This window comes from Diachasma alloeum, unplaced genomic scaffold (genome assembly GCF_001412515.2).
Source record: "Diachasma alloeum isolate Michigan unplaced genomic scaffold, Dall2.0 Dall_scaffold_00483, whole genome shotgun sequence".
Taxonomy (NCBI): Eukaryota; Metazoa; Arthropoda; class Insecta; order Hymenoptera; family Braconidae; genus Diachasma; species Diachasma alloeum.
In genome coordinates, this window is record NW_021680616.1 from 96899 (window position 1) to 116491 (window position 19593).

General features: G+C 34.6%; 1 protein-coding gene and 1 long non-coding RNA gene across 2 annotated transcripts in view; both read right to left on the minus strand.

The window, feature by feature from the left end:
* LOC107042511 (DNA repair endonuclease XPF-like) overlaps positions 1–19593 on the minus strand; it is a 143019-nt gene that overhangs the window by 68181 nt on the left and 55245 nt on the right. The gene's annotated exons all lie outside the window — the stretch shown is intronic.
* On the minus strand, positions 10228–11595 carry LOC107042512. The gene is made up of 4 exons (XR_001461173.1): positions 11462–11595; positions 11298–11383; positions 10942–11158; positions 10228–10521 (listed from the first exon to the last, which is right to left on the minus strand). It is a non-coding gene; the product is annotated as an uncharacterized LOC107042512 (long non-coding RNA).

The following is a 19593-nucleotide window of genomic DNA, read 5'->3' on the forward strand; positions in this document are numbered from 1 at the left end:
AACTTTTTCTGAAAATCTATGTTGAATCCCCTATAGAAAAATCCGTGACCGTGACGCTGGTTCTTTTGCGGGTTTTCACGCTAATTCCGTTCTCACTGTTTGATGAACCCTATATACTTTATATCAATTCGAAAGCTTATTAAATAAGCTTCAAATTGACATGTGAATCATTTGATTCTGATTATTTTTCATTAAGTTATGACACTATTTAGGCAGAAATTTTCGTGTTTTACTTGAAAAGGCAACTTCGGCTGGATTTTTCTGTCTTTTTAAGTCAAATAAAAAAAAAACGATATAACATTTTTAAGCGTATCATTCGTTCTTCAAATTGGATACGATTTGGTTTTCATGAAGTTATTGAACATTGTTTTTCTTCTGAACGTAATGTGACACTCTAAAATTCGGTCTTTTCATCGATTTCGGAACTTTGGACTCGACTAATGTGGCTTTATTATACATCAAGAAGATAAAGATCTCGTTGAGATCTTTAAAATGGCTCCTCATTTTTTCATTCTATCCACTTGATGAATAGTTATGGGTGATTATGTGTCGAATTTCACATGTCACAAATTTAAAATTTGCTATTTTGCCAATGTTTTGTCCTGATTTACAGTTCTCTGGTTCAATTACTGGTTGAAATATTATATTGTGTGTGAAGGTGATTAAATAATCTTCAAATTGAGAGGTGAATCGTTCAATTTCAACCATTTTTCACAGAGTTATAAGGGTTTTTTCAGCAAAAATTGATTTTTTCATGTTTATTCAAAAACTCAAATTTGACTGGATTTTCCCATCCTTTCGAGTCAAATCAACAAAATATCGCTATATCACCTGGAAGAGCATTATTCCTCCCTTAAATGGTGATGTATTAAATACGATTTTGGTTGAATTTTCATGAAGTTATTGAGCATTGTTTCTCTTTTGAACGACATGTTGCACCATAAAATTCACCCTTTTTATCGATTATCGGACCTTTGGGCTTGACTAATGAGGCTTTATCATACACCATTTTGAAGATCTCAGCGAGATCTTTAGAACGGCGCCTTTTTTCTCATTCTATCTACTTGATCAATTGTTATGGGGGATTATATGCCGAATTTCGCATGTCACAAATTGAAAATTTGCTATTTTTTTAGTGTTTCCTCCTGAATTATTGTTCTTTGGCTCCATCATTATTTAAACTCTCATATCGGTTGGGGAGGTTATCAAATCACCTTGAAATTAAGAGGTGAATTGTTCAATTCCGCCCATTTTTCACCGAGTTATGAGAGTTTTTGGCAGAAATTGATTTTTTTATGGTTTATTCGAAAAATCAACTTTGACTGGATTTTTCCGTTCTTACGAATCAAAGTAATCAAAATTTTGATAGATCATCTGGCAGGACATTATTTATTCTTCAAATTGTGATGTATTGAATGCGATTTAGCTAAATTTTCATGAAGTTATTGGAAATTGTTTCCCTCGTCATGTCACACCCTAAAATTCGCTGTTTTCATCGATTATCGGACCTTTGGGCATAACAAATGAAGTTTTATCATGCACCGTTTGGAAGATCTCAACGAGTTCTTCAAAATGACGCCCCCTTCTTGTCATTCTATCCATTCAATCAATTGTTATGGGTGATTATGTGTCCAACAGGAAAAAATCCCCTATAGAAAAATCCGTGTCCGTAACCGAGGGTTACCCATTGGTTTTTGCGTCAATTCGCGGCTTCCTCTTCGATGTAGCATAAACGTGGTATACTTATTCGAAAGTTTATTAAATAAGCTCCAAATTGACACCTGATTCGTCCAAATCCGACCCTTTTTCATTGACTTACAAGAGTTTTAGGCAAAAAAATGAATTTTTATGGTTTACTTGAAAAATTAACTTTGGATGGATTTTTTGGTACTTCTAAGTAGACTAGACGGGAATATTCATACTTCATTTTGAAGGGCATTTTATGCGCTTCAAAATGATGTGTGACAAATATCATTTGCTTCAATTTTCATTGAGTTATTGCAGATTGTTTCCATTTTTTCCGTTATGTCATACCTCAAAAATTACAGTTTTTACTATTTATCGAGGCCTTAGACTTGACCAACGGGGATTTATNAAGGGTTTTTTCAGCAAAAATTGATTTTTTCATGTTTATTCAAAAACTCAAATTTGACTGGATTTTCCCATCCTTTCGAGTCAAATCAACAAAATATCGCTATATCACCTGGAAGAGCATTATTCCTCCCTTAAATGGTGATGTATTAAATACGATTTTGGTTGAATTTTCATGAAGTTATTGAGCATTGTTTCTCTTTTGAACGACATGTTGCACCATAAAATTCACCCTTTTTATCGATTATCGGACCTTTGGGCTTGACTAATGAGGCTTTATCATACACCATTTTGAAGATCTCAGCGAGATCTTTAGAACGGCGCCTTTTTTCTCATTCTATCTACTTGATCAATTGTTATGGGGGATTATATGCCGAATTTCGCATGTCACAAATTGNTACTTTGAAGGTCTCATCGAGATCTCCAAATTCATATATTATCTAAATTATCTAATTATCTAATTATTCACTAAATTATCTACCCCATCACCTAGGTTAATTGTTGTAAGCGATAATGTAGCGATTTTAGCATGTCACGTTTTAAAAATCTCCAGGTGTTTCCTTTGAATGGCCAAATTCACTCGGTTTGAATTGGAATCTGTGAAGATATATCATAATTATGTGAAAATATATTGAATTACCCAGGAATTGACTTCTGATTTACTCAATTATCTTCATTTTTCATTCACTTATGAGGGTTTTTAGGCAAAAAATTGAATTGTTATGGTTGACCCTAAAAATTGAGTTTGGTTGGGGTTTACAGAACTTCCAAGTGAACTAGACGGGAATATTCATCCACCATTTTGAAGCGCATTTTATGTTCTTCAAAATGATGTATGATAGATATCATTTAATCCAATTTTCATTGAGTTATTGAAGATTATTTCCATTTTTTCCGTTATGTCACACCTCAAAAATGACAGTTTTTACTATTTATCGAAGCCTTAGACTTGACCAACGGGAATTGATCATATGTCCATTTGAAGGTCTCATCGAGATCTTCAAACTGATTCCCTATATTATCTGCCCCATCACCTAAATCAATTGTTATATGCGATAATGTAGCGATTTTAGCATGTCACACTTTGAAAATTCCGTATTTTTCCTCTTAAATAGCAAGATTTGCTTGGTTTGTGTTGGAATCTAGGAAGATATCTCATTCTTAGGTCAAAATATATCAAATTGTCTTAGAATTGATCCTTGATTTATTCAATTATTTCCATTGTTCATCGACTTTTGAGTTTTTACACGAAAATTGAATTTTTATGGTTTACTCTAAAAATTCATTTCGGTTGGCGATTTTGGTACTTTTATGTGGACTGAATGGGAATATCCATACATAGTTTTGAAGAGCATTTTATATTCTTCAAAATGGTGTATGATAAATGTCATTCACTCCAATTTTCATTGAGTTATTGCAGATTATTTCCATTTTTCACGTTATGTCACACCTTAAAAATGACAGTTTTTACCATTTATCGAGGCCTTAGACTTGACCAACGGGGATTTATCATCCGTCAATTTGAAGGTCTCATCGAGGTCTTCAAATTGATACCCTATATTATCTGCTCCATCACCTGACTCAATTGTTATAAGCGATAATGTAGCGACTTTAGCACGTCACATTTTGAAAATTCCGTGTTTTTCCTCCTAAATAGCAAGATTTGCTTGGTTTCTATTGGAATATGTGGAGACATCCCATACCTAGGTGAAAATATATCAAACGCCTACGAATCGACCCCTGATTTATTCAATTATCTTCAATGGTCATTAACTTATGAAAGGTCCTATCCAGAAAATGAAATATTACGATTTTACTGTAAATTCAGGCTGGATCGGTTTTTTCTGCAACTATCGGTCGAGCCAGTTAAACAATTCATATACCACCCCAAAGAATATTTATCGTTCTTCGACATAATGCATGACAATCCTGATCCAATGGAATTCATTTCCATTATTACACATTGTTTCCATTCTTTATGTTATGTCACACGTAACAAATTTCAGTTTTTACCGTTTATCTAGGGTTCAGATATGACTAGAGAGAATACGTCACATGTCAACTTGAAGGTTTCATCGAGATCTTCATATTGACACTTTATATTATCCATTCGATTCACTAGATGAATTGTTATAAACATTTTGAAAAGTGCCAATTTCTTCCTCTGAATGACGAAACTTTCTCGGTTTCTGTCCGAATCTACGGAGATATTTCATCCGTAAGATTACGGACAATCCGTAATCGTGACGCTGGTCCTTTTTCGGGTTTTCATGCTAATTCCGTTCTCCCTTTTTGATAAACCATATATATTTTATACTCAAATTCATAAGGGAAATAATGGATTCTGATCATTTGTCATTCTCACTATGGAACTTATAGGCAGAAAATTGTTATTTTTCTTAATTTTTTTTCTTTTATTGCAAGAAAATTGTTTTTTCACGTCTAACTTAACTTAATCTCTTTGACTTGAATAAGTGGGGAAGTCAACGTATCATCTTGAAGGATATAATTGGTTCTTCAAATTGTGATGTATAGAATACGATTTGATTGAATTTTCATGAAGTTATTGGAGATTGTTGCTGTTTCGAAGCTCATGTCACACCCCAAAATTCGAACTTTTCATTCATTTTTGGACCTTTGTACTTGGCCAATGTAGATTTATTTCACACTAATTTGAAGATCTCAATGACATCTTCAAAATTACGTATGATTTTTCTTCATTCCGTCCACTTGATCCATTGTTATAGGTAATTATGTTTCGAATTTGGCATGTCACAAACTGAAAATTTCACATTTTCTCATCGTTTTGTCCTGAATTATTATTTTCTAACTTGATTATCAGTAGAAATCGCATATCAGTTGTGGAGCTCATTTTTCGCAGACTCATGAAATTTTTTGGCAAACATTGATTCCTTCATGGGTTATTCGAAAATTTAAATTGCGATGGATGTTTCCAGCGTTTTGAGTCGAATCAGCGGGGAAATTAATAGGTCATCCTTAAAGGGCATTTTTCGTCCTTCCAATTGTGACGATGCGGGTTGTATGCTATATGGTGTATGTGTCAGATTTTGTAAGTCACAAATTGGAAAGTTGTTATTTCAGTGTTTTGTCCCGAGCTGGTGTCTTTCTCGTAGAATAACTCATAGAAATTCTATATCCGACCTGAAGCTCATTGAATAACCTCCAAATTGAGAGATTAACCACTTTATTTCAGCCATTTTTCGCAGACTTATGAAAGTTTTAGACGAAAACTGATATTTCTATTGAAATAAAAATCACTATGATTTGTTTGGATATTTCTCAATCCAAATTAATGAAATCTACTTGTTATGATTCTTGATTTAATTAAATCTTAATCGGTTCGATTAAGGGCTTAATATTCGATTTGAATCAGGAATTTTTCTGTGTATAGACATTACATTGGTTCCATTCGCTGGGATCATTGCAATTTTTATGTAGTTTCTTATTGGTGCAGTTGTCAAGTGAGTTCGATCAGTCGATGCAATCAAGAATTTGACTCAAGAATTCCAGATTGAAGAACAGATACAAATATTCGTATCAATTCTTTAGTGTCGAATGCAGTGTCAGAACCACGCAGCCTAACTAGCGCGCGCGAGGCGCACGTCTTGCTTAGTATCTTTAAAACTTCGCAACCGATTCCACTTTTTTTCAAAATATTCATCTTGATGTCCTCTACCTAGATTAATTAAAACATATATACCCGTTCATACAAAGTGTTCGAGATATTCCCCTTTTTCTGTCTTTTCATTAAAATCCTTGTTTTTTTTTTAAGAATTGGTATAGATCCATTCGGAAGTTTACTACCAATGGAATTGGTAGAAATGAAAAAAAGAAACCGAGTTATAACACATAAAGAAACAGCCAGATGACTTCTACCAAAAAGTCTCGAACCCCTGCTTGTTTTCATATCAATTCGATTCTTTCGGAAAAATTCCCGATCCGCGAGAGTCATTTTGCCATTCGAAATAAAACCATAAGTTATGAATGAACTCAATTTTCAAATTTTAATGTCACTATTTTGGCCCGAGCAGCGGTTTATTTCCCTTTTGTTACGCACTTGTGTTTCAAGTGGTAACATTACGAGACTTTCGTTCCGGTATTTCGTTCCAAGCAGTAACATTACAGGACTTTCGTTCTAGGGTTTCGTTCCTGGCAGTAACGTTACTCAATTTTCATTCCAAGATTTCGTTCCTGTCGAAAATGTTACTCAATTTTCGGTTCTGAATTTCCTTCCTAGCGGTAACGTTACTCAACTTTCGTTCCTTAATTTCGTTTCTGGCGGTAACGTTACTTAATTTTCTGTCCTGAATTTCGTTCCTGGCGGTAACATTACTCAACTTTCGTTCCTGGAGTAACGTTACAATTTAGTTTCGTTTGTTACCTTAGGAACGAAACGGAAACAGAAACGCGTTGCAGGTCCCTGCTTCTTGGAGAGAATGCCCAGAATTCAAGAAGGACGTTCACAACCTACCCGCAAACTAATGTGCAGGATTCCTTTCACATCGATGATTTACTTTTAGTCCATACGCTATGAAAAATCCCGTATACACTTTTAGATCCATTGGATTTGCTCATTGGACTTTATGTTTTTGGAGTCCCTGAAAACGAATATGTTCACCGTTTCTGTGAAATGTAGCTATTTTTATTCTTTTATAACAATTTACTTGTTTATAACGCGATTTCGCAGAAACGGTCCGAGTTAGGCGAAAAAGCTTCCAACAAAAAATGTCCCTCGTCTAAAAATACGTATATTTTGTCTATTTATTTTTAGTTTTATCTCTCAGTTATTGAGTTATCACCTCTAAAAGGATGTCACGGAAAACGGAGACGCGCAATGATCCACATTTAATATTATGAGAACGGGAAGACAAATCGAAAAACTGTCCTTAATTACACTATATAAATCGCCCATAAGCTTTTCAATGCTGCAACTGTTGGATTATTTGGACTACAAATGAAGAAGTGACGGACATAGCAACGCGTTGATATTCCCATACTCACGATTCACGTTATAAAGTGAGATTTTGTTTTCGACGTTGGCAGCGCCGATCCAACTGAGCTCCACATTCAACGTCGCAACGTGAGGTGTTGCCAACAGTGCATTCAAATGTGGGTTATGATGTGTTTATGAAGAATTCCAGGAAACGTTTCATTTAAAATCATTTATTAGAGTGAAACGAAAAATCAACTCTGTTTCATCCATTTTTTCTTTGACCGGAAATTCCAATTCTTCTTGTCATATCTATATCTGGATCTCGGAGATAAAGATAGTTTGTTTGATAATTGTTTGAGGTTATAGTTTATGTTCGAAAACTGGGAATTTCTAGGCATCGAAAATTGTGTGATAAAGAATTAAGTATCCGTGGATAGTTGAAATTAAAAACAAAATATGTATTTTTTTCGAATGATATCAGAAAATGTTTTCAATTTCGTGGAAAAGGATGCTCTAAATTGGGTTAACAGATGTTTTTATGAAAACTTTTCAAGTAAATAGTTTCTACGACTGTTTCTGAAAGGAAATCACTCTATCTCTAAAAATAATATAATCCTCGCAGAAAATCAACGAAAAAATTTAATAGAAGAAACAAATTAAATCATAAAATCTTGAATGCATAATTAAAAATTGGTGGAAATAATAAATCTGGAGTAAAACTGTTTGTCCTGCTTCGATTGTTGAGTGGAAAGATGTTCTATCTTGTGAAAAATAAATTAGTTCAATTGAATTAAAAAGAAAAAATGTTACAGGATGTAAAAATGATTCCTTATTTATTTTGAACAAAATAATTAAATCTGCCTACCGACGGCCGTGGCTGTGTGATTGGAGTATGGGATTGGCACGTGAGCGACCCGGGTTCGATACCCGGCTGGGGAGCCAAAATTTATAACACTCTAATCTTACAGTTTCAATGCCCTGGTGATAACAATTCTTAAATTCCTATTAAAAAAATAAGAGGAAATCGGAAAATGGGTGTGCTTTTGACTATTCCCCATAGTTTCCGATTTCCTCTTATAAGGACTTGCACATTCTGGATTGAATAAGAAGTTAGTGGTTAATTCATTAAAACCCATCATTCTTCTGGTGATAAAAAGGTGAAAAGGTAATGAAGAGAAATAATTTTAAATACTTACTGATAAACACAGGCCATTCAAGCATGGAAATTATAGGATAGAATGGGTCAATATACTAATTCCTATAGATGAGAATGAGGTCAATTAATCTACTCGAGTAAGAAATGAGAATTAATGGAATTCTTCCTTGAGAGCTCCTTCGTTTTTGTAAAGGATATTATGCGAGGGCAGTCAATCGGAAATAAGATACAATTGTACACGCCAAGTGATATTAATGGGAATGCTCTAAAATACTGATTGATTAACGGCCGCCATTTGTCTATAAAGGAATTGAAAGATTTAATGGATCAATCTATTGATTCCTATCAAGTGTAATTAGATTAATGATCCGCTCACTATCGAATAGTAATTAATGGAGATCGTCATTCAAACCTTTTATTGCAATTATGATAATATCATCTAGGGACAATTAATCGGAAATTAAGGATAACGGATAGGTGGAAATGGTATTAAGGGGACTATCTCTAAATACTTACTAGCCATTCGAGTACACGTATATGGTGAGATTTAATGAATCAGTATGTTAAAAAAATTGTGAGATTCAATGGGTTAACGTATGAATTCCTATCGAATGGGATTACAGTAATTATTGCCTTTACTACTCAATAGGAATTGATAGAAATCGACGTTACTTTTTTCATTTTTATGCGACCAACGCAAAATCATTCAAGTGCGAAGGGAGGATATAAACTATATCTTTGGTGGAAATAAATCTTTAATTCTTCATGTAATAAATAAGAGCTAATCAGGAAATGGGTGTATTATTGTCTGTGCCCCCAAAATTCCCGATTATTTCTCATAACAGTTGGGGCAGGCTGGTTTAAATAGGAAAGTAGTAGCTGGATACATTGGAACCTATAATTTCTCTGGTGATAGAACGGGCGCGGTGAGTAATAGGTATTGAAGGAAAAGAATCTTCAATACTGACTGATAAACGTAAGCCATTTGAGTATGGAAATTATAAGATTAAATAGGGTGATATCTCAATTCCTACCGGGTGAGAAGAGCGCAATTATTTTCTCAAATGTTAAATAGGAATCAATGGAACTCATCATTGAAACCATATTTGTAATTTATGATGGTATACCTGCGGATACTCAACCGGAAATAAAGCACAAGGATGTAAACGAAGCGTTTTCAATGGTGATGCCCGGCAATACCTTCTGATGGATGGAGGGATATTGAATTGTAGGCGTTATAAGAATCAATGAAAATCATCATTAAAACCTTATCTGCTTTAATGACGGTAGTGCCCGGGGGCAATCAATCGGAAATAAAGCGCAATAGTATAAGTACACAGGTTTCAATGGAAATGCCCTGAAATACTTACTACTGAAGAGGCCATCTGCGTATAGCAATTAAAAGACTCAATATCTCAATATATCACTTCCAATTTAATGGAATTGCAACAATCATCTGTTCAAATACCGGATAGGAATCAGTGGAAATCATATCTTTCAAACCTTTTTTTGCACTAAGAATCGTAGTTACTAGGGAGAATCAATCGAAAATACGCCGTAATTACATAATTGTTAGAACATGAACTACTAGAGATACTATTCAAATTTATAACAACAAAAACGAAAACCATCATTTTGAAATTTCAAATGTCGAAAAATATTACACAGTCCCTAGTGATTTTATAATCACCAGCAATTGATAGTCGAGAGCAATTCAGAAAAAATCGAGACCACTTCAAAGACATTTTGTGTGTATTTATACATAAAAAGTGCTACTCTAACAATTTCACAAGTTTTGACATAACAGTGAAGCTATTCTTCCCCAATCTCGAGGGAGAAACTCTTGCGTTTTAGTAAAAAAGACCGTCGGAGGAGACATTTTTAAAACGTGAAATAGTGATAGATGACCAAATACACTTCAGGTCTCAAGCAGAAATCAGCAGTCACTTATTACAGATACGACTTTTTGTAGTCGCTTAAAGTGAAGAACGACATAAAAAACGACTTACCAATCACTCACGCTCTAGCGCTGATATTGATACAATCAGTGATGTTGTTCGAGTTACTCTTTTCGCAAGTACGTATGAAATAATGATTATTTTATATTCCTTTTTCTCCTTGTCAACTCTCCATAAAGTTGTACTCTATGATTTACTCGTCGTTTCAGTATCTTATTCTGGTACATTTCTCCTCCGTCGAGGAGGCTTGTTCATGTCCTTAATCTTCTCCGCCACATAACGTGGGATTTTCCCCAATTCCTCTTGAATTTTCTTCTCGTCACTCCATTGTCTGTCATTTTTTAAATGAACATAGTAGATATCTGCAAATTGATAATTTGACATTTATATTATTCTTGATCATTTTTGTGTCCATAGAGGGGGAGAGTAAAGCAAAATAGAATTGGAACATCCACATAAAACGTAGTCCAGTTAGTAGAGGAAAAAGAATAACAATTATCCATATATTGTCAATTCGCGAAATGTGAATAAACCGAGAAACATCGCGAATTGAAAATAAATTCATATTATTATTAATTACTATTTTTATTATTTTCTCAATATTTCATGACCTTCACCAACTTAATAAAAATAACGGAATTGAACCTCGGAAATGACCTCGGAGTTAACTTTAGTACAACGTAGTCTCATTTTTCCCCGCTTGCCCCAAATATGAGTCATCCATCACTTGATCGCACTTCAGTCATTATATTTTTTACGGGAGTATTTAATATTCATTATACCTCTGATGGCAATCATTTCCTTCGGGGGAAGGGCTTCTTTCGTCTGACCTGTACGTGGATCTTTCCGACCGGTCACACTCTTTGTCCTCATTTCCTCTCCAAAGATGGCTAAGCTTAAATTCTTAATAAATGGGCTACAGGAACGAGCCTCACATCTTACTCTGTTATAAGTCTCTTTCGATAATCATATATTCTGTCCCAAATGGATGATGTCTTCCTATAAGAATGAATGTCAAAGACCAAAATGATTGATTATATGAGAACGATACATCCCGAAACCAACATTTCATCATTTGTAATTGAGTAAAATTTATATTTATCATGTTTTTCGTTCAGATCTGAATGCAAAAACTTACATTATTAGAATTCTTCCTGCAAAAACCACGTTGAGGTGGCATCCCAAATCGTCTGATTCCATCACGAGGATCTTGAACTGGTGTATCTGTAAGTAAGTCATACGTAACAAACAAATACCGAGAAAATCATTAAGGATTATTCACTAGTTTCGAATGATCCTTACTTGTCAATTCATTCCAATTGTCGCTCAACAACGCCAGTTTTTCCTCAATAAGTTGCTGAAGTGCAATGTTACGCTTCCGTAGTTTTTTCAAATCCTTTCGGATGCTTGTTATGGCACCATTAACGGTAATTATTGTTGATGAAGCTTTCTGTTTATGAAAAATTCGATCTGTCGATGAACAATTCGCGAGCGTACGAGCTTGTATCAAATAAGTATCACCATACTCCCAAAATAGTTTATCAGGTATTGTAGGAGAAAAGCAATGATCATTATCATGCTTTGATTATGCATTGTCGTTCCAAATGATTAGAAATGGTTGAAATGATCTTATGAAAAATTAACCCATGTATAGAAGTGAACAAGTACGGAACAAAATGAAAAGCATGAAAAAAAGTTTTCACATGCTACCAATAATGAAAGAAAATGTAGGAAGCGTTTTAGGTACTTGAACACATTTGTAGCAGCTCCCCCCCCCCCCAGTGACTCCATTGTAGTTGTAAGGTTTTACAGATACTTCGCGTCCATGAATATAACAAGTGCGATTTGTGTAAATAAAGTTGTGAATTTTTAGAACTTTATCATTCTGTAATTGAATCACTGTATCATCTGTCCTCCTTGGTCTGGTATAGTTGATACTGCGTAGCACAATCCCATTATAGGTCGATCGAGAGTACAATGTCACGGATTGTTCATTGCACTCGAAATTCTCAGCAACCAAATTTGCAATTCTAATGGATCCAATTAAAGTCACATCATTGTTGGTTATTATAGCATTCTTCAGTAATTTTTGGTTCCATAAATTCATACAATAATCATGGCAAATATTAGATTCGGTATTATGCGGAATGTTCAATCGGATCACCTGCTTCTTCATGTATTTGTTGGCGATTTGATGTGCAACACCGTTAGGTGATAGTACCTCCTGCTTGAAACGAAAGATACCATTTTCGAATGGAAATGTTGAATGTGTCCACGAAGGGCCGCATTTTCTTACTGAAACTCACAAATGTAACAATAAAGGTAAATTAAATTTCATGAATCCCTTTCCATAGAGTCGCTGACAATCTGCAAAAAACTGCAGTAATTGAATTTCACATAGTTGAATTTCGATCTCACTTATACTTGTTGTTAATAACGCAGCAATACTCTTCACTAATAATAAATATGACCGGAAACATTCGTCTTCGAGGATCCCCTCTAAACAAGGTATACTATCGTGTAACAACCAAGACTTCCATTCGGTAGCTTTCTATTTGGGACCATCTTTCAGTGGTCTTGGTAGACGATGTATTTCGTGGGGTCGTTTGATCTTCAATCGGCGCTGTTCAATTGTTTGACGATCAGTTGTATTCAAATATCCTCTACACGTCGGATTTGTCCACATACTCCACAATGATTTTACAGTACCTAAGAGAATTCCATGCATGTATTCGGGCGGGAAACTCCATACAAGATCTAAATGCTTCAAATTGCTGAAAGCTGTTGGTCCTTTAACCCCCCGTATAATCCTTCCAGTTTTACATGCGACTTTCACATCTGCTACATGCGATGCATGAGTTCTGAGTTCTGCAGCTTCTCCGCTCAATAGATATCTCATTGATTTTTCATAATAAACTCCAGGATCATAGCACCAGCTACAGCCGTAGTGGCCATTGAATTGGAGCCGATTTTGAGCTACCGGTCTAGCCACAGAGTCCATCGGGGCTAATAAGGGACTGAGTTTGAGTCTATACTCATCATCAGTAGAGTGTCGAGTGAACTTTATCCCATCAAATGCCGATTTTGAACAGTCATCAAATGCCGATTTTGTTTGAAGAATGTCGAGATGTATAAATTCATGAATTCTGCTTTTGGATCTTTACTCGTGAGAAATAATCCGCCCAAAATGAGATGTTGAAATCGAATCTTCGGAGATAATTCATTAAGATGCAATTGCAACGGCCAAAATCCTCGGGTGGAACTCTTGAATAGAGGAGCACCATCGGTATTTATATTATACGTAAGCGTTCCAGGTACATGATTTTGAGCAGTTCTGAATAGTTCCCCATCAAATACATCACGTATTATTCCCTCTTCTGATCGACCCTGCAGTCTCCGTGAATTTTATCAAATGTTCTTGTACAGTTTCATCATTCAATAGCAACTTCAATTGGTATGACACATCAATCATCGTAAATTGATAAGGACTATTTTGTGCGCGTTTTGTTTGCAGTTGGCATTTTGTACACTTCAGTATTTCCCCCGTCTTTATTCTCTCATTCATTGGCTTGTAGGTTAATACTTCCCCACAATTCTCACAAAAGAAATGAACTGTCATTTTACTTCGAGGAGGATTATATATTTTAGATGAATGATAATTTGAGGCCTTCCAAAATTGGAATTCTGGACCAGCAAGTACTTTCACGAACTCTACTAGATCCTCTTGATCGTCTCTCGTAAAATTTGTTTTCACTGACAAAGTCATAATCATGAGGAGCACATCTGAAACCTTCAAATGTGATGCTGGAAACATCAGCCTATCTCCCTGTACTGAATCTGTATTGAAATGAAACATTGTCTCCTCATCGGCCGACGGATCAGAATTACTATCACTGTCACTACTGAGAGAAGAAGTATCACTAGAACTTTGTTCATAGGTACTTGAGAATACTTCAAGCTCTTCCTCTGTTTCATCACTATCATCATCACGGTCGTCATTAATGATCGCATCATTACGCGAACTATCTCTTTGCTCATGAACTTCATTTTCATGCCATCTATCATCGTTGATAGGACTATGCGATGTAGTTGAAGGAGTAGATGATTCGTCCATCTTTTCACTTGGATCACTACAGCTAGTATCACTAGATTGGATTTCCTTTGCTACAAAAACAATCGATAAGTAGGTACAATTTTTTTCTTGCCATCTACCACTCGCTTCTCACCTGTTACCGAATTGACCCTATATTTCCTACATTTTGCCCAACGTTGTTGTGTGCTCTTTGATACTAATCCTTTTTTCTGGGGGGACAATAAAAATCGTTTCCTGATTTTCTTCTGTTCCTTGGGTACCTGGATATTTAGGGCTCTTGCTCTTTCCTACGACAACAAAACGATCAGATTGTCTGGAGGATATTCAGATGAACGATGAATAATATGTAATATGTGCGATGAAAGCCAACGCCCAAAACGAAATCTCAAAAACTACTATACGATTCTATCAATGAATAATCTTAAGCCTTCAGTTTCATAATTACAAAAAAACCTTAGGAATTGAATGTTTTTGTTTCTATTCGCCTCACATTTATCACCCCTCCCCCCCTTTCCCCATTGTGATTCTTAATGGAAGGTCAATTAGAATCTGATGCTTAAGACGCAACCTGAAATCCTGCAACTTACCCGATATTAAGTAGTTCAATTGTCGTCTGGGGAAATGAATAAAACCGGTCAACTATTTGACTAGAAGACAATTTCCGGTTTACGCAGTAGCGAAAGTTACGGGATCGATTGAATTCAGAATTAACTTTTAGAAAGGGTTCGAAAGCAAGTTAAAATATCAACAATGTCACTCCGCGTTCATGATACATTAAACGATATACATATGACACGCGCAATCAATCTATACATGTTTCTACATTTGCCAAAATAAATTCAGTCAGAATGAAACGCATGATCTATATATGATCAGTGGAATGACTATTGGAAGAATTATACATCTGTCTGTGCCGCACGTAGAAAGTAACTATGATTATAGATATGAAATTGAGCAAAATTGTCGAAAAAAGTGAAACATCCAATATCGAACTAAAAAATTTTGTAGAAAAAATTTATATTCATTATATCATATGACCGCTTGAAGATACACCCACTTGATACATCCGAAAAGCATATCAACTTGATGAGAGATTTCGATATTAATGATTAGTGATATGGAATAATTTGTCATTATATATGGTCTTACATTTTCTCGATTGATCTCGTCTTTGTTAATTTCTTCTCGAGATGCTGAAAATTTGGAAACGAAAATTCAACGTATGGAGAACTACCGAATATAATAACATTTTGAATCATATTATTCTCGTACCTTTTACAGATAGAATTATTACTTCTTCCTGATTCACCAAGTGGCTAATTTGATTCTCTTCCCAAGGAATTTTAAAATTGAGAATCAGCTCTATTGGAACAATTGTGTAGACTCCTGTCTGACATTTCTTTACTAAAGCGTATTTCATCTCAGACATAGTGAAATCTATTGAAGAATGAAGATAATAATATAAAACTTTAGACATTCTCTTAATTTGACTCTAAATTCAAAGAAAATTGAATCAATATACTTTTTACTACTAGATATGTCAAATATCTTGACAGTTGTAGGAAATTTACATTTTTAACTCGATTAAGTGGGCCTTTTTCATGCAGAGGACATACATATGATTTTCGAGCCTAATTTTTTTTTCTCATTTCATTAGATACCTGAAAAGAGAAACGTTCACCAAATTTCAACTTCCCTGCTCACCATTTGACTGAGATATGAATGATGGCATTTTCCATAGAATCGCAATTTTTATTCTTTTTGATCGAAAATATGCCACATTGAGATACATGAAAAACAAAAGGAAAATATAGTTTAGAGTCAAGAAAAAACCCATCTTTACGATGAACATCATGAATTTTCGTTTCTTCAACATCTTCTCAGTAAAAAAAGCATCCGAAAACTTTCAAATTTTATACCGTGTTCCCCAATTTTTAAAAGAAAAGCTTGAATTATGCTATTTATACATTTTTTCATTTGATTCCACTTTGTCCCGCCGTTCCACTTTGCCTCGTTCTCTGCTATATTTACATAAACATATGCATGTACATATACATTTGAATGTTTATTTAAATTTATATTTAAATACATATGAATTTTTTAATTTGAATGGATATGCATATTTAAATTTAAATTTTCATTCAAATATAACACATATCAATATGATCGAAGCTCAATATAGAACGATAAAAGATAAAACACGAACAAGATAAAACGGCTCAAATACAACGTTACATGGTTTACTAAAAAATGGATGTGTAATTTATGACTTACGCTTTCCAAAACAAATGACTGCAATGATTTAAATTACCAGTTTTTTAATGATTTCCGTTAAGGAACCGGATAAATTCTGAGTAGCGTGAAAGTATATATTCCGCATGAAATTTCCGATATGTTTTGACAAAAAAAAAATTGGAAAAAAATTGTGAAAAGCGGTGAAATGAAAATTTGAAATAGTTCGGAGACCTTTTCGTTAGAAAGATGTTGTTAAACCGTGAAATCAATATGTACATAAAAAAACAGAGCTTTTTTTCGATAAAAATTGTATTTTCCATTTTCTCTCATGTGTCCCAATTCATTCCATGTTTCCCAATGCATTCCATCTTCGATGAAAAAGTCTAAAAATTGCCATTTCCTCGAAAAGACCATTATTTATATTTCAGTCAAATGATGAGCGGAGAAGCTCACATTTGGCGAATATATAATTCTTTTTAGGCATCTCATGGAATGAGAGAAAAAGAATGAAGATCGGAAATTTCAAAACCGGATATTTGATGGAATTTTCCTTATAAATAACAGTAATTGACCTGCTGGAAAAATACATACTCTCAATATATCTGTTATGTTGAAACTATCCTGAAAGCAATTGCATAGGCTCCGCTTCGACCGATTAGTATGCCATACACATTAGCCTCAAAGGTATCTATGCGAGCTTTTCATGAGAGGGCAAAGATTGAGAAAGTGTTATGAAGAAGGAACAGTTCGTAAAATTTAGACTAATATTTAAAGGGCTGGAAAAACTGAATTCTGAAAAACAATGATTCCCTGTGTTGCAATAACCTTTTTTTCCAATCAATTAATTAAATATTGCAACATTAAGGGATTAATTTTTTTGAAATGATTATTGTGAATAGTGCGTCTAATTTTTTCTTCCTTAATGTCATAATTGCCCACCCTCTTTCTACGATTCACGCAATAAGAGACTGTAACTTTCATTGAATTATTCGAGAAAATATACAATAGAAAAATTGAATGTTTGTCGGAATCTCCCCCCCCCCTCCCCCGTCAACTACTGCTCCTAATTTCCGCGAAATTTTTCCTGTCTCGTGATACGTGCTCACCGACTGGTTACAGTCTGCAGAATCGAAAATTTGAACATGGATTGATTGACTTCAAATTCGAAGTTTTTTTTTACACGTCCATCTCTCTAAACACCTCCCCTAATCTTTTTCAATCCCTCCCCCACCCCCCAAACCTTATAACAAGTTACTATCCCTTTGTAACGATGAGGACTTTGAAAAATTGTGATTTTGATTAATTGATAGAAAAAAAATGGTTGAAGCCAGCAAATTGAATAATTTTCAGCATTCTCAGTTCTCTCAATACCAGCTCCAGTTTCTAAAAGTTACATGACAACAGTGCAATGAAAGATTTCACTTTCGGTGTTTTTTTTCAACATAGCATTGTTGGAACATAAGAATACATTGCTATTCGAGATTTCCCTCCCTCAATCCTGATATATAGATATGTGGCGAACATATTATTACCACAAACCATTATACCCAAACACTAATTAACCGAAGTGGGGGCAATGCTCATAGTTTCAGCAGTGTCAACGCAGAATCATTCAATTTTATGCAATCTATAATGATCGAATATTATTCTCGGCCAAAATTCACCAAGGAAGCATTTCGATCTAAAACTGGAGTTGAATTATATTATCGCGACGATGGGGGACATATTGTTGAAAAAAGAACCATAAACTGAGAACGGTATTTGATCAACATTCTGAGAGAGCATATATCTTTTTTTTTTGAAAAATGTTCTTTTTTTGTTGTGGGACAAAACTTAACGGCTTTAAAAACTATGTGATATTCTACAGCCGAGTGATACAATGGATTTTTCGAATTGGGGTTTTTAATTCATCGAATTAATCATTCTCACGAAATATATTCATTGCATTAAGAGGCCGCGGGACTAAAAAAAAACTACCAAAATGCGGGGAAAACTTTGCTCCATGAATTTTCACTCAAAACACAATCAAAAAATATGAAAAATACCTCAAAAAAATTGTTATTTTTATTTTCACCGGGTGAAACGAGATGGGAATGATCTGAGTTTTGTAAATATTTTAAAGCAATTAATTAAAATCCCAAATGATTGACAGCAGCACCAGGTGGGAGGTGGCGCCATATGCACTCTAAGGCAAGATGGCGACTCCTCCAGAGCTGTCAATCACTTGGGATTTTAATTAATTGTTTTAAGATATTTACAAGACTCAGATCATTCCCATCTCGTTTCACCCGGTGAATATAAAAATAACAATTTTTTTGAGGTATGTTTCATATTTTTTGATTGTGTTTTGAGTGACAATTCACGGAGCAAAGTTTTCCCCGCATTTTGGTAGTTTTTTTTTAGTCCCGCGGCCTCTTAATATGAAGGAAATGAAATAAAACTTGGGGTTTCAATCATGAAGTAGGATGAAACCAATAGCGCGTTATGTCTACGTCACGTAATGCATTTGGCAAAAATTGGAAATGAAAAGATAGTCACTTAATTAACCACAAAAATTATATGAAAGAATTATTGATCAATTCCCATGAAGGGTTTTCTTACTATTCTTCATATTATCATTGATGAAGGGTGTCAAAAGTGGTGGCTGTCATGGACATTTATCGATAGCATGTTCGCGTCATCTACTCATCGGCACTACACACTTGCCCAACAGTCGTGTTACCAGACTAATAAAATCCCATGGTCTGTCTCTTAGAAATTTTCAATATACATTTTTCTTGTATGATACTTTTATTTTCGAATATATTCCTGAAAAACACTCCTGCCTGAATATCAAAAGATTTTCCAAGAAAACAATTTGTTTCACTTCAAGAATTTTCGATCGATAATAATGTGTCAAGTTCATCCGAGGTCATCACTGTACACGACTCAAGACGTCAAGAATGGACAAGTATATAGGCTTCGCATGGGGAACTGGCCTGAAACGTCAACGCTAAACACCACCCTCGAATAAAGTAAAGAGGAGCGCTTCCATATGACAAACTTGCTCACCAATAACTGTTACTATATATATATATATATATATATATATATATATATATATATA